Source organism: Anomaloglossus baeobatrachus, chromosome 3, assembly GCF_048569485.1.
Source record: "Anomaloglossus baeobatrachus isolate aAnoBae1 chromosome 3, aAnoBae1.hap1, whole genome shotgun sequence".
Classification (NCBI taxonomy): Eukaryota; Metazoa; Chordata; class Amphibia; order Anura; family Aromobatidae; genus Anomaloglossus; species Anomaloglossus baeobatrachus.
In genome coordinates, this window is record NC_134355.1 from 330,171,905 (window position 1) to 330,188,044 (window position 16,140).

Below are 16,140 nucleotides of genomic sequence, written 5' to 3' on the forward strand. Positions count from 1 at the left end.
AAACTAATGGACAGCACATGGATGAAGGTGAGAAAAAAAAATTCTTGCATTTCTATGGATGAAAATCAGAATGATTTTTTATACTGTAGAGGGACCGCAGACTCATAAAGACGATGAGAGAAAGGAAATGATTAAAATGACAGTAAGGATATGTTCACACTAGGATTTTTTTTATGTTGAAATTCTGACATGGTTTTCAAGAGAAATCCATTTTAAAAAAATCAAAGGACTTTTTTGACGAAGGTTTCAGACACTTTTAAAAGCTTTTTTTTTTTTACACATTTTTGTAGCCTGTTTGACTCCAATGTCAAGTTTCTTGCGGCTTCATCATGGAATTAGCACCAAAGAAGTGATAACATCTTTTTTTGAAGGGCTATGGGGCCTACCTGATACATGGACTATGTGGGCTACCTTGTACATGGACTATGGGGCTACCTTATACATTGACTATGGGTGCTGCATTATAATACATAGAGAAATATGGTACTACCTTGGGGGATGGGGGATAACTTATACATGGACTATGGGGGGGCATTCTAATCATGGAGAACTATGGGAGCTGCATTATAATACATGGAGAGGAAAGAGAGCTACCTTATACATTGAGGACTATGGGGGCTACCTTATACATGGACTACGGGGGTGTATTATATTATATGGAGGACTATGTGGGTGAATTATAACATATGGAGGACTATGGGGGTGCATTATAATATATGGAGGACTATAGCGGCTGCATTACAATACAGAGAGGACAATTGGGCTACCTTATACTTGGACTATGGGGATGCATTATAGTTAATGGAGAACCATGGGGGTGCATTATAATATATGGAGAATTATGGGGGCTACTTTGTTATACATGCAGGACTATGCGAGCTGCATTATAATATATGGATGACTATGAGGGCTATCTTATACATGGACTATAGTGGTGCATTATAACACATGGAGGGTTATGAGGTGAATTATAATACATGGAGGACTATGGCGTGCATTATAATATATAAAGAACTATGGGGTGAATTATAATACATGGAGGACTATGGGGTGCATTATAATATATAGAGGACTATGGGGAGTGTATTATAATAATTGAAGGACTATGACGGCTGCATTATAATACAAGGAGGACTATGAGGATACATTCTAATATTTGGAGGGCTATGAGGGAGCCTTTATACTTTATGGAGAGCTATTTGAGGGCCATTATACTGTATGCAAGCAATTATACAGTGTGAAGGTTTGTGTAGGGGCCATCATACTGTGCAGAGGGCTTTGTAGGAGTCATTATACTATTTGGAGGGATAGAAGGGGCCATTATACTATATAGAGGGCTATGGGGGCAGCATTATAATATATGGAGGCTCTATATATGGTGCTCTACCTTATACATGGACTATATGGGTGCATTATAATACATGGAGGACTATGTGGTGCATTATAATACATGAAGGACTATGGGGTGCATTATAATATATAAATTACTATGGAGAGAATTATAATAAATGGAGGTATATGGGGGTGCATTATAATATATGGAGTACTATAGGGATACATTCTACTATTTGGAGAGCCTTGAAGGAGCCTTTATACTTTATGGAGGGCCATTTGAGGGCCATTATACAGTATGCTAACAATTATACAGTGTGAAGGTTTGTGTGGGGTCCGTCATACTGTGCAGAGAGCTTTATGGAAGCCATAATACTATTTGGAAAGATAGAAGTAGCCATTATACTGTATGCAGGCCCATTATAATGCATGGAGGACTGTGTGGGGATCACAGTTGGGGATCAAACTGTGTTGGGGTCACCATTCATTGCCGGGGTAGTTGAAAGAGGGAGTGTGAAGCGGAGGGTACCCTGTGGAGGGTACTGTGGAGAAATTTATTGTGGGGATCATACAGTGTTTCTGGTTCACTTTTGTTGGCATCATACTTGCTGCAATGAATCTAGGGGCTTCAATAGGAGGAAAATTACTTTGAAAGGGCTGAAGAGTTGTAAGACATGTTCTTATGTGCACAAGCCAAATATTATTATTATTAATAATAATACTTTTTTTGGGGAGAGGCAATAAGAAATTCTGCTATGGGGCTGTAGGCCCCTGACCAATAACCTTTCCAAAAGGTATGGAGTTTTTGCAGGATGCTGCTATCCTGGGATTAGTTTCCATTTGGAATAGCTGATATGTAGATATACAGAGTGTCCACCCATATCCTGTCCACCGCCATTAACTTGAGAGCGGCGGCAGCTATAGGCATAGAAGTGGTGTCTAGGTATAGTAAAGTAGCCATGCGCTACGCAATGAAACCACCTATAGCGCCACCTGGTGGAAAACAATGGAGTTAGCATTTTTATCTTGAAAATGGAACTAGATAGAGAAAAAAAGTGAATTACAAAGTTGTAGGGCATCCTCAATTCAATACAAATTGACACCTTGCATACAGAAATGCTATGATATGAAACCCATGACCCCCCCAAAACATTGAATGCTGGTCACGCATATGGTGCTCATTTAACTTTGATGCTTAAAGTGGCTACCGTCAGCTGCAATGCACATCTGGACTATGGACACCATACTGTATCTTGCTGCACGTTGTGCAATATGGTAGGTGACCCGTTTGCACAAGTATCTGTGATACGTCGTCGTAGGTCCTGCAATGTTGGTGGAGGGGTCTGCTGTTTGATGTGATCTAACAGAAAGAAGTCCAATGGGGTAGGTGAGCGTGGAGGCCACTCCACGCAGCCACCATACCCAATGACTTGTACTAAGATCTCCATGAGGTATCGCTTCACGTCCGCAGCCTTGTGAGTTTTACACGTTCTAATCATAACATTTCATTGTCGATTCGTATTGAATTGATGATGCCCTACAACTTTGTAATTCACTTTTTTTCTCTATCTCGTGCCGTTTTCGAGATAATAATGCTAACTCCGTTGTTTTCCTCCAGGTGGCGCTATAGGTAGTTTCATTGCGTAGTTTACTATACCTAGACACCACTTCTATGCCTATAGCTGACGCCGTTCTCAAGTTAATGGCGGCGGACAGGATATGGGTGGACACACTGTATAAATCTTCCCAATATGCAGCACAAAAGCAGCAGGTATGAACCATAGTCAGTCACAATGCATTGTAGTCAGTTACAATTCATTGTAGTCAGTCATAACCGTGATCTGCCTGAACAAATGAGCACCAAAACAGAATGTGATCAAATAGATCTTATTGCTCAGGCACAGGGTTCTGTGGTAGGAATCCTTATAAAACATGGGACACCTTTACTACACACTGGCACCTTCAGAGGCCAGGTGCTAGTGCAGGCTCGTGATTCATGACGTTAGTGGTATGATGCAGCAGGAGAGCCAGAGATCATCACCTGATTTTGCAACACTCATTCATGCTGGTCTTGATGAGGAGATTTGGTGACGTCAGATACTCCAGATTTATGAAGAGGCGCATGCCAAAAGCTGCAAAAAGTGTTTTATTTAAATATCTGGTTGCAACATAGCAATGACAACTATTTCAAGCTGGCAGTAAGAGTCAGCATAGATTATAGGTACCTTCATATGGCTGTGGAACACATTGACACATTGATTTCATGACGTACCAACATCTAGAGGGGTCACAGAATGCAAATGCAAAATAAAGCAATTGTTGAGTATTGCAGTGATAATTTTTGTGGATCGCAGTGATAATTTTCATGGATTGTGGTTTTATGTTATAAATTGAAATAAGATTATATAATACAGTAACTTCTCACAAATACCTGAGTTTATTGTAAATCTTATTATCAAGACTGTAAGGAAATTTGGTACTAAACTGCACTTTAAATTGATGCACAAGTTATGCTTATTATACGCTGTATGGTACCATATTTTTTACCCATTAGTTTAGCATAAGGTTCGATAGGGAACCTGACAGGTCCCCCGTTTCCCAGAACCACCAGCAGTTGTGTACATATCTAAGTTCCCTGCCTAACAGATCCTTAATTACATTGGACATATAAACAGATCTTTAGTGTAAGTTATTCTAAAGTCAGTTCATGATATGCAAATTAACTCTTTGACTAGTCGATGGGGTGTTAGTTTCCCCAAACTAGTCGGCCCACTTGACATGTTATCCCGCCCCTGTGGGTGTGAAATCATGATTTAGGAAAGCGGCATAATTGCAAGCTTTCTACATGTCTTACGCATGCTCACAGCTTTGTTCACTCACATCATTGAGCCTCTGAAGCCAGGTGTACAAGCCTCAGCTTCAGAGAGGTGCACTGTGCATTATCAAAAATGCAGAAGACGGCTGTTTTTTTAGCTTATTTGTGTATGTGAATCACCTTTTTCACTTCCATCCTCACCATCAGAGGCTCTAGTGAAGTACCTGGTAGTCAGTTATGCCCCTCCAGATTGAGCCCGGTCCTGTGGCGCAGTGGGTCCACACCATGTGAGTGACAGTCTCATTCAGATATCCGTGAGTCACACACACAAGTTCCATATGTGATTTTTATGGATAGAACACTTACCTATTATACCTATTGTGAGAGATTCGCTGTGGTAGACCATGGCAGGTATGCAGTAAAGAGGCACACACAGGTTTTCAGTTCAAACTTAGTGTTTTATTCACATTGGTAGCAAAATGAAAAACAGTGTTGCACCAGAAGGGAATGCAAAGCAAAAGTCCAGCTTGTGAAACAACATAGATTAGGGCCTGGACATGCCAGTCTGTTCAGGTATGATGTTCCCACAAAACACGTTTCGGCTTTTCCAACCAATACACCAACAGGAGTTAGAGCTGCCTATTTATGCTGTCCTAACTCCTTCAGTTGTTCAACCTGGGCATTGTCTCAAAACCCGTAATAGCAGAGACGGTCTAGGCCAGGGCTTGACCTCCTTCCCTGCTGGTGCTTGCTCGGAGAAATATATCTTCCATCTAGCACCTCCCCCTCTCTACTTCACACTATATACAGTCTATATAGATGTATGTGTGTTTTTTTACCTTGAGTCTGCCAAAAAATCATTGATACTTGTCCTATTTTGTTCCAAGTCACTGGTCAAAATCGCATATTCATGTTTACCGATCCATAAAAATTATAGACAGCACATGGATGTCAGCCATGTGTGAAGCTGTTTGATATCTGTTTTAGCATTGACATAGGTAGGAGAAACTTTGCTAATTTTATTTTTTTTTTTTTTGCATATGAAAAAATTACTGATGGAAAAAAACTTACATGTCTGAGGCCTTAGTAAAACATGTGAATCACATTTCGTAGGTTTCTTTCATGTACTTTAATTTTTTCACACAAGACAAAATGTGATCATAAGTTAACCACTTACCAATGACATTGGCCATAACATGGTTTTCAACTTTAGATATAAGTAGTTTCAGGGCCATAAAATTAATGATCATCTAGTGAACGATGATGGTAAGACACATGCAGACAAACACTTTAGTCCGTATTGGCCATTATAAGCATTCGTATATTTACACTGGCCATACATATTTATTAACCCATGGAGAACAAGTAATCTTACAGGGAATGTTCTAGTAACATTATTTCATGTAAAGTTCATCTGTTGGACAATGTAATAAAAATTTAAATAAAGTTGTCTTCTTTCGAAACAATGGCGGTCTACCATTGATCAGCTAAAACGATTATTCATTATTAAATTTCCTCACTGTTTGACTTTAGACTTAGGGGTACTTTGCACGCTGCGACATCGCAAGCCGATGCTGCGATGCCGAGCACGATAGTCCCCGCCCCCGTCGAAGCTGCGATATCATTGTGATAGCTGCCGTAGCGAACATTATCGCTACGGCAGCTTCACATGCACTCACCTGACCTGCGACGTCGCTCTGGCTGGCGGGTCGTGCGGCGTCACTGCGACGTCACACGGCAGGCGGCCAATAGGAGCGGAGGGGCGGAGATGAGCGGGACATAAACATCCCGCCCACCTCCTTCCTTCCGGATAGCCTACGGGAGCCGCGGTGACGCAGGTAGGAGATGTTCCTCACTCCTGCGACTTCACACACAGTGATGTGTGCTGCCGCAGGAGAGAGGAACAACATCGGACCGTCGCGTCAGCGTAATTATGGAATTCGCCGACGCTACACCGATGATACAATTACAACGCTTTTGCAATTGTTAATCGTATCATCTAGGATTTACACACTACGATATCGCCTGCGACGCCGGATGTGTGTCACTTTCAATTTGACCCCACCGACATCGCACCTGCGATGTTGTAGTGTGCAAAGCCCGCCTCAGGCGTTTGGCTATCTATATAATGTTTGCTTTAAATAGGGATAAAAAAAGATTAAAAAAAAAACCATTTTACTTGAAGTATTACCTTTATAGTGTATTTATGTGTACCCTAAGTACATGATGCATATTTTCCACCAGTTGTCAAATCCATACACCAATGACTGTAATATAAAAAAGTTGAGATGAAATTAAAGCCAAATTCCCAAAAAGTTTGGACACTGTGTAAAATGTAAAGAAAACAAGAATGCAATAATTTGGACATTTCTTATAGCCATATTTTTTTTTTTCACAACAGATCATAGAAAACAGATCAGAAGATGAAAGTTACACTATTTTCCATTTTATTTGAAATTTCTTATTAATTAACTTTTTTAGAAATCGTTGGCAGCATCACATTTTAAAAACGTTGTGACAAGACCATGTATACCAATGTGTAGCATCCCCTCTTTTTTGCCCAAGATTCGGGTGGGCACACAAGCCATAGGCATCGGTGCAGTGGTTGAGCGAAGCACATAGGGCACAGACAACAGAGGGACTGGAGACTGCAGGCAGACAGTTGATGCTGGTAACCACAGTCCGGTAGTGTAATACTGGAAATCGCAGGCAGGTAGGTAACTGTAGAACTGGAAACGCTAGACTACCAGGCAGACATCCTGTAAACCACAGACAGGTGTCAGACAACACAATGGCATAACGAGAAAGTCTTAACCCCTTCACGACCGACTGATTTTGCGCTTTCCGTTTTTTTTGGCTTCCTTCTTCCGAGAGCTGTAACTTTTTTATTTTTCAGTCAATCTGGTCATGTGAAGGCTCGTTTTTTGCATAACAAGCTGTACTTTTAAATGAAACCATGACTTTTACCATACAGTGTACTGAAAAACGGCAAAACAATTCCAAATGCAGAAAAATTGCAAAAAAAGCGTGTTTGCACTATTGTTTTTGGGATATTTTATTAACTGTGTTCACTATATGGTAAAACTGTTATGTGAGTGTGATACCTGAGGTCGGTGCAAGTTCGTAGACACCAAACATGAATTGGTTTACTTTTATCTAAGGGGTTAAAAAAAATCTAAAGTTTGTAAAAAAAAAATTGGAGTACATTTTGCGCCATTTTCTGTGACCCATAGCGTTCTTACTTATTGGGTTCTATGGCTCAGTGATGGTTTCTTTTTTTGCGTCTCAGGCTGACGTTTTTAACAGTACCATTTTTGCGCCGATGCTACATTTTGATCGCCTATTATTACATTTTGCGCAAAAATTGCGGCGACCAAAAAATGTAATTTTGGTGTTTGGAGGTTTTTTTGCCACTACGCCATTTACCTATCAGATTAAGGGATCTTATATTTTGATAGATCAGCCATTTCTGAACGCAGTGTTACCAAATATGTGTATATTTTTTATTTTTTTTAACCTTTAATTTTCAATGGGGCAAATAGGGGGTGATTTGAAGTTTTAGGTTTTTTTATTTTTTTAATTTTTCAAAACTTTTTTTAAACTTTTTTTTTTGTTTCACTAGTACCCTTATGGGACTATAAACATCAGCAGTTTGATCGCTCATTCATTTCTCCCGATCAGAGCAGCACTGTTCAGACCGGAAGAAATATTCATCTTATAACCTGCAGTACTTGGCTGCTGATTAAAGGACCTGAGTCATGTGAGCTACAGGAGTCATCACATGACCCTGTGCTACCATTACAACCACCGGATCCATGTGATCACATCACGTGACTTCTGGTATCAGGAACGGGTGGATAGTGATTCCACTCATACCTGCGAGGCACACATGTCAGCTGTACAAATTAGCTGACATGTGTGCAGATCCCCGCCTGCAGCACGAAGCAGCAGGTGGGGATAAACACTATGACCGCAGGGACGTAATATTACTGCCTGCGGTCGTTAAGAGGTTAAATAGGCCTAGGAAGAGCATCACATGGGAGCATGCTGGACTACTTATAAAGCCTGACATGGAGCACATGAAAGTCTAGCAGACCCAGTTGGAAGGAGCAGAGACCATACCCAGGGCAGATGTGTAACACATCTTTTATAACATTTTGTAAATATCTGGGACGTGATATTCTTGTCTAATGTATGATTTTAGCTGCTAAATAGTCCTGGGTTTTCTTTGCTAGATTTTCTGTTTCATAATGGGCCAAATGTTTTCCATTGGTAAAAGGTTTGGACTTCAGGAGACAAGTTCATCACTTGAACTGTTCTTCTGATAAGCCATGCTGTTGTGATGGATGTAGTATGTGGTTTAGCATTGTCTTTCTGAAATATGCAAGGCCTTCCTTGAAATAGTGATAGTCTGGATGGGAGCTTAAAGTTCTAAAACCTCTATATAATATTCAGCATTGAAGTGTTTTTCAAAATGTGCAAGATGCCCATACCATAGGCACTAATGCAACCCTGTACCATCAGAGGCGCAAGTTTTTGATAAATGAGCTTTGGCCCAGAGAAGATGACAGTGTTTCTGGATTGCATTGATATATTCTTTCTCTTTGCATGATAAACCTTAACATTTAAGGTTGATTTCTGGTCTGTTTTTAATGCTGTGCTGCCTGAGGGTCCTTAGATAACGAGTATCCAATCTTAATTTTTGGTCTTGTTCTTTGTTCACATGGCTTTCTCAAGAATCTCTAAATCTTATATTATGTGCTGTAGATGATTGGATATTCAATGCCTTTGCAATTTTTCTTTGAGGAACATTTTTCTGACATTGTTCTACAATTTTATAGACACTGTTATTCACAGATTGGTGAACCTCTGACATTCTTTGTTTCTGAGAGACTTTGCCTCTCTAGCATACTCTTTTTACAGACATGTGACTTAGTTGAAAATGACTTTACACTGTTTTTCATTAGCACCACTTACTTTTCTAGCCTTTTATTAACCACATCCCAACTTGTTTGAGATCTGTTTCTGTCATCAATTTCTAAATTAGTTAATTTTATGAAATGAAATGGAAAAGTCTCTAAGTTTCAATTTCTGAAATGTGTTCTATGTTTTGTTAATAAAATATGGCTATAAAATATTTCCAAATCATTGCATTATTGTTTTCTTTACATTTTACACACCATCCCAACTTTCAGGGAATTATTATTACTATTATTATGGAGCCATTTATTCTATGGCGCTTTACAAGTTAAAAGGGGTATATGTGGCGCCCCTGAGGCTTCAGTCACCACAGAGTATTGCACTCAATATTGGGTGTAATGTTAAACCCGGTTCCCTGTTCCAACTGGGGACTGGGCTAGGGTCGGGTAATAAAGGGGTCGCCGACAGAGAGGCATTTACAGGATGCCCTCAACAGGGGCCCCAGTCCCACTAGCTTAGGACCTGGGAGGGGGGAGTTGCAGCCAGTAGGGGGTGTCAGGAGCCAACACGACAGTTAGAGAGTTCTTAGCAGGAGAGCAGCGGAGTAGACATACCTCACAGGTGCTCCGATGGGAAGGAGGAGAGGTCCACAACAGTTGCCATGGGGAGAGTGAACTTGCTCCCCTCGGAACCGATGCCACATAGGGCGGCAGGACCCTAGGGAAGATCATGCTTCACATTAGTTTTCCAGAATCTGCTGCCTGGACGGGGAAAGTTTCAAGCTTCCATGCCCACAAAGCACCCGACAGCACATTGCCATATAGGATCCAGGGCCTCGCTTCAAGCTGGACCCCACATCAGAACCATGGCACCTGCAGATCGGGACAAGAGTACATCTCGTGAAACCTAGGGTTTCCTCGTTGCTTCAAGCCAAGGGATCCACAGACAGGCGTTACAAGGAGAAACCCACCAAACACCAAACCGGACTGATCTCTAAGGGGATTCGGATTCTACGGAGCCCATCATAGCAAGTAACCGATATTATCTGGGTACCAAAAGTAAGTAAACAACCTGGAACCGAAACTCTAGACTCTGACTCTTTATTACCGGTACTGCCGCTCCGAGCCGCCATTACTACTCCCCTCATCATCCTCCCTGGGCCCCGCTCCACCTGTGGGAAGCGATACCATCCATAGCTGCTACTACCATCTGCCCCGGAGGACAGCGACAGCATCGGTGACCCGTTCTCTGGCTGCATACTACAGGTGGCATCACAACAAACACCTCACAAGTACCCCCAACATCTCTCCCCTGCCATCTTCTGTATGCCTCGGGGCAATGGAGCTGGGCCAGGCCGCCCGTGACGACGACAGTCGACGGCCCGGCGACGAGTAGTTTAAACGCACCTGCCCATCAGGTGCTACTGTACATATACATAATAAAAACAAGTACAATAATCATGAACAATACAAGGCACAGACAGGAGGAGAGAGGACCCAGGCCGGGAGGGTTCACAGTCTACAAGGGATGGGTGAGGATACAGTAGGTGAAGGTATAGCTGGTCGTGCAGTAGGATAGTGGACTTAGGGTTACTGGAAGTTGCAGGCTTGTCAGAAGAGGTGGGTCTTCAGGTTCCTTTTGAAGGTGTCCACGCTAGGTGAGAGTTTGATATGTTGTGGTAGAAAGTTCCAGAGTATGGGGGAGGCACAGGAGAAATCTTGTATGCGATTGTGGGAAGAGGAAATAAGAGGGGAGTGGAGAAGGAGATCTTGTGAGGATCAGAGGTTGAATGCAGGTAGGTACCGGGAGACTAGATCACGGATATATGGAGGAGACAGCTTGTGGATGGCTTTGTATGTCATGGCTAGGGTTTTGAACTGGGGTCTTTGGGCAATGGGAAGCCAATGAAGGGATTGACTGAGTGGAAAAGCCGGGGATTAGCGAGGGGAGAGGTGGATTAAGCGGGCCGCAGAGTTTAGGATAGATTGGAGGGGTGTAAGAGTGTTAGAAGGGTGGCGGGTTGTGGTTGTATATAAATTTCCTTCATTTTTTTATAAACTAAAATAAATTGATGAATTGATGAAATGAGAACAGATTTGTCCAATGATACAAAAATCTATAAAAGTAATCCTTTCTCAACATAAACGGTGACACAATAACAACCACTAATGCAAATTTACCGCAATACGATTTAGCAGAACCAAACAATAGTAAGTCAAATATGTAAAAAATATATTTTATTTAGTTATGTTTAGCATAGTACGAATTTTTCCTTTACATTTTGTAAAGACGATCTCTCTAATATATCATAGTGTAAAGTAAGATAGCATCTATCTGCTCCGTAAGTGACAAGTCAATCAATCAGTGCCCTCCGTCCTCATGGATGGTGCTTGTTTCTCCTTTTCAGGAAGAGAGAGTAAAAAGGAGAGACAGAAAAGAGACATTTTCTTTCACACGAGCCCCTCAGAATTACAGTTCATGAACTATTCAGTAAACTGACCGGCCTGAGCCTCCCCTTCAACGGCCTAATCAAAGGGGAGGATCTATGTGTTTTGTTGCTTGTCAAAAACAATCAGTGCTCGGCCCATTACATTTGCAGCACGTCGTTCTTTAATTGGTGTAACACACTGGGAGTTGAAAAGAAGAAAGTCCCACAAAAGAGCCCAAGTGAATGAACCCTGACTCACACAAAAATACTCTTCAGAAGTTCAGAGCTGGACACTAACAAGGATGTATAGAGGTAGAATGAAAAGGGGTTAAGTTCAGCAATGTGCTACCTTGAAGACCCTCTGTGCAAAGCAATGATAGCATTGACAGCTTCCAAAATAGTCATCTGCCAGGAGGTAAACCCTAACATATAGCCGCACACAATCAATGTACCCTTTCCTTGCTGAAGCAGAAAAAGAAAATTTACCCAGATATTTAACAGACAATATATATCATTGACTTTTTGTTACTATTTATCATATAGTATTCAAATAGCTTACAATTTACAGAATTGGGAAGAATTGGAATTTTATAACAGTATAACAAATGTAAAAGCATATTTATGTTAAACAGAAAATGATCTTTTTCCCATGTCGTAGCGTATTCCAGTGACCATCTGGCAGGAGAGCCGTTCAGAGCCCATCAGACATTGTGAACGGAGGGTTTAATGGTTGAAAAGGTAAAGTAATGTGATTTGAAGCTCCAGACTCGGTAGGAGGAGCAGTGGAGCCTTTGCCCTGACAAGATTGATTAGTGTGATCTGCATGGAATAATTAAAAAGAAATCTAGTGTCACAAAGTTCCAGGGAGTGACCTGCTTTTTTTCTGTGAACCACACACTTAGCCGGTCAGTTTGGGTTAGCCTCTGTCACATGGGCTTTTATTCAGCCTTTAATTCACTAGAGCTGAAAAAGTCAGATTCCAGCATTCTGCACTGCTATTTCTCATTGAGCTGCATTCTCTCCTAATGCTACCAATGAAATGGATAAAAATTAAAGAAATACACATCCAAAATCTGCACTTTTTTCTTATTTTGTACATGTTATCATTGGCATTACATTAGTTTTTGCTTTCATGCTATAATTAAAATGCTCTACGAATTGAAAACATTTTTATAGTTAAAGCATAACTCCTGTAACCATAGAACTTTTCATCAGCAATGATACTTTGAAGACAAACTCAGAACTCCAATGGAAAGATGTTGTTCAAGACGAAGTTATTGTAGCACAACCATTTACTTCTAGTTTCTCACCCCAACAGAACCCTACCCTAGGTTATTTGCTCTGTTACACCCCAACAGAACCCTGCTCTAGGTTATTTGCTCTGTTACACCCCAACAGTACCAGAACCCTAGGTTATTTGCTCTGTTACACCCCAACAAAACCAGAACCCTAGGTTATTTGCTCTATTACACAGCCCCTTACTTGAGTTGAGTGAGTACCTAACTATTCGTACTCGCTATACTCATAACGAGTACTGTCTAATACTCCCGTATTTGTTCCAAATAGCGTATGCAATGCAAGTCACTGGGGACTCCCAAAGTAACGAGTAACCTGAATGCTGCACTTTTTGCTACTCACACGAATAGTACGGTATTCGTGTTACTCGCTACTTTGCGAGTTTTTCCCCATTGACTTGCATTGCACACGCTATTCGGAATGAATATGAGGGTATTAGACAGGACTCGTTATGTGTATAGCGAGTACGAATAGTTAGGTAGTTGCTCAACTCTACCCCTAATCTGTCAGTAAGCCAGGGGAGAATGCTCCTAGGCAGGAAATACAGTGTGAGGCTGAGAAACAAAATTGTTGGCACCCTCAACTTAATATATGGTTGCACACCCTTTGGAATCAATAACTACATTCAATCGCTTCCTATAACCATCAACAAGCTTCTTACATCTATCAACTGGAGTTTTGGACCACTCTTCTCTTTTTTTGCAACGTTCTCCAGGTCTCTCATAATTGAAGGATGCCTTCTCACAACAGCAATTTTAAGATCTCTGCACAGGTGCTCAATGTGGTTTAGGTCTAGACTCATTGCTGGCCACTTCAGAACTTTCCAACACTTTAGTTTCCATCCATTTCTGGGGGCTTCTTAAAGTATACTAAACATAAATATAAACACAACACTTTCGTTTTTCTCCCATTTTTTCATGAACTCGAAGTTCTAAGACTTTTCCTATGTACACAAAAGGCCTTTTTCTTACAAATGCTGTTCACAAATATTATATGTCTAAGGCTATGTGCACACCCTGTAGTTTTGTGCCCTCACCAAAACACATACCCTCTGGCAGAAAAACGCACTTTGTGCCAGGAAACGCATCCAAAAATGCATACTTTTTTGTGCATTTTTGTGTGTTTTTTAGCACGCTTTTTGTCTCACACATTTGTTTAGTAAATAGTGATGGGCGGACTCACAGATACCTGGCGTCGGTGGGTCTAACTGGGCTTAAAAAAAACAAACTGTTCTGGCCCGGAAATGATACCTTATATCTGGCCAGATGGCAGTCCCCATAAAAGTTTATGGGGACCAGAATCCAGCGCTTAAAAGTGGTGGTGGAAGGGGTAGGGGGATAGGAGCAAGAGCATTATACTTATCGAGTCTCCGACGTGGCTATAACTGCTCTCACGGCCTCTCATTTTACTTCCGGGGCCACTCATTAACTTCATACATATTCACTGCTTTCCACGCCCACCGGCGTATGTGATTGGTTGTAGTCAGATAGCGCCCCCACTCTGAGTGGCAGTGTGTCTGCCTGCTTCCAATCACAGATGCTATGTGCATCTATATCATACTGTAAAAATAAATAAATGAAAAAATTGGCGTAGCGTTCCCCCATATTATCCCCCACATTATGATACCCAGCACAAATAAAGCCCACGGCTACAGGCTGCAGCCACCAGGTGTGCACTTATCTTAGCTGTGTATCAAAATAAGAGAAACCGCATGCATTTTTTTTAAATTTTTTTTATTTAAATAAATAATTTTAAAAACCAGCGTACGGTCCCCCCCCCCCCAATTTTAATACCCATCTCTGATAAATCCCAACAGCTGGGGTCTCAGGCTGAGGCGAGCGATGGTTATTGGGATCCCCAGTCTAAAACTAGCAGCCTGCAACAGCCCGGAATTGCCGTATCCATTAGATGAGACAGTCGTGCACCTTCCCCGGCTCATCATAATTGGCCTGGTGTGGTGGCAATGAAGGTAGTAAGGGGTTAATAGCAGCTTACAGCTGCCACTAAGCCCCAGATTACTAATGGGTGGCGTCTTTGAGACCTCCCTATTACTAATCTGTAAGTGAAAAGAAATAAACACAAACATTGAAAAAATCCTTTATTTGCAATAAAAGACAAAAGAGCATCCTTTTTCACCACTTTATTAACCCCCAAAATACCCCTGAATGTACGACATAATCCACAAGAGGTCTCACGACACTTCCATCTCTGGTACATCTGAAGGTACAGCATGTGGCCATAGAACAATGACTGCCCGCTGTGAGCTCCAGACAAAGAATGACTGAGCTGTGAAATCGTCACTCAGGTTGGTTGTGGTCACAGCTGAAGGTTCTCACAGTCATCCGCCTGTCACTGCAGGTAACGACCTCAGATGATTTCAAGTTACCTGTGGTGACAAGTGGAGGACTATGGGAACATCTAGCTGTGACCGTAAGTTACCTGAGTGACATCACCGTTGATTGTGCGGCTCATTCATTCTCTGCCTGGAGCTCACAGCGTTCGTACATGTTCTACCACCGCACGCTGTGCCTCCAGATGAAGCAGAGCTGGAAGCGTTATGGAACCTTGCATGGATTACATCGGACCTTCAGTGGTATTTTTGTGGTTAATAATGGATGCAGAAAACCTTACCAAGTAAACACTCTGGCGCGTTTCGCCGTGGCTTTCTCCAAGGGCATATGGTGATGATTCTACCCGGACCTGCTGTATTTCCTTTCATTGTCATTCCCCATTACTGTGCATTGTTTTGTAGATTATTTATTATGAATTTAATTATTTTGGTATTTTCCAGTAAAAATTATTGTGTGCAGAAAAAAGAAGTAGCATGTCAAATCTTTGTATGTTTTTGACCAGAGTTTTAGTGTTTAGTGGACTCACAGATACCCGAGGTCGGCGGGTCTAATCGGGTTAAAAAAAACTAAAATGGTTCCAGCCCGGAATTGATCCTGTAACGTCCTGGAGGTGGATTCACGGGACCGTGCACCGGACTCCCCCAGAGAGGAAACCCGGAGCTAACCCCTCTACATGGATTGTCCGATCACCCCACCAGAGGACCTAGATGCACGGTAGCCGGAACACTAGGGGTACGGAGTCTGAGTCCTTCAGAGGTCTGCACAGGAAATGTCTATTAGTCCAAAGGAAACCGTAGGCAGGATGGATGTCTGGAACAGGGTTCAGGTTCAGGAGTAGGAACAGCAGACGGGGTCCGGATCCAGCGAGATGTGCAGGCTGAAGTTACCAGGTGGAATCGGGGACCGGTGACGGGATCAGGCTGACGGATGATGGCGGGATCCACAGCAGACAGTCACCGGGACACTTCCTGGGGAATCAGCAACCTGGACCAGGTCAG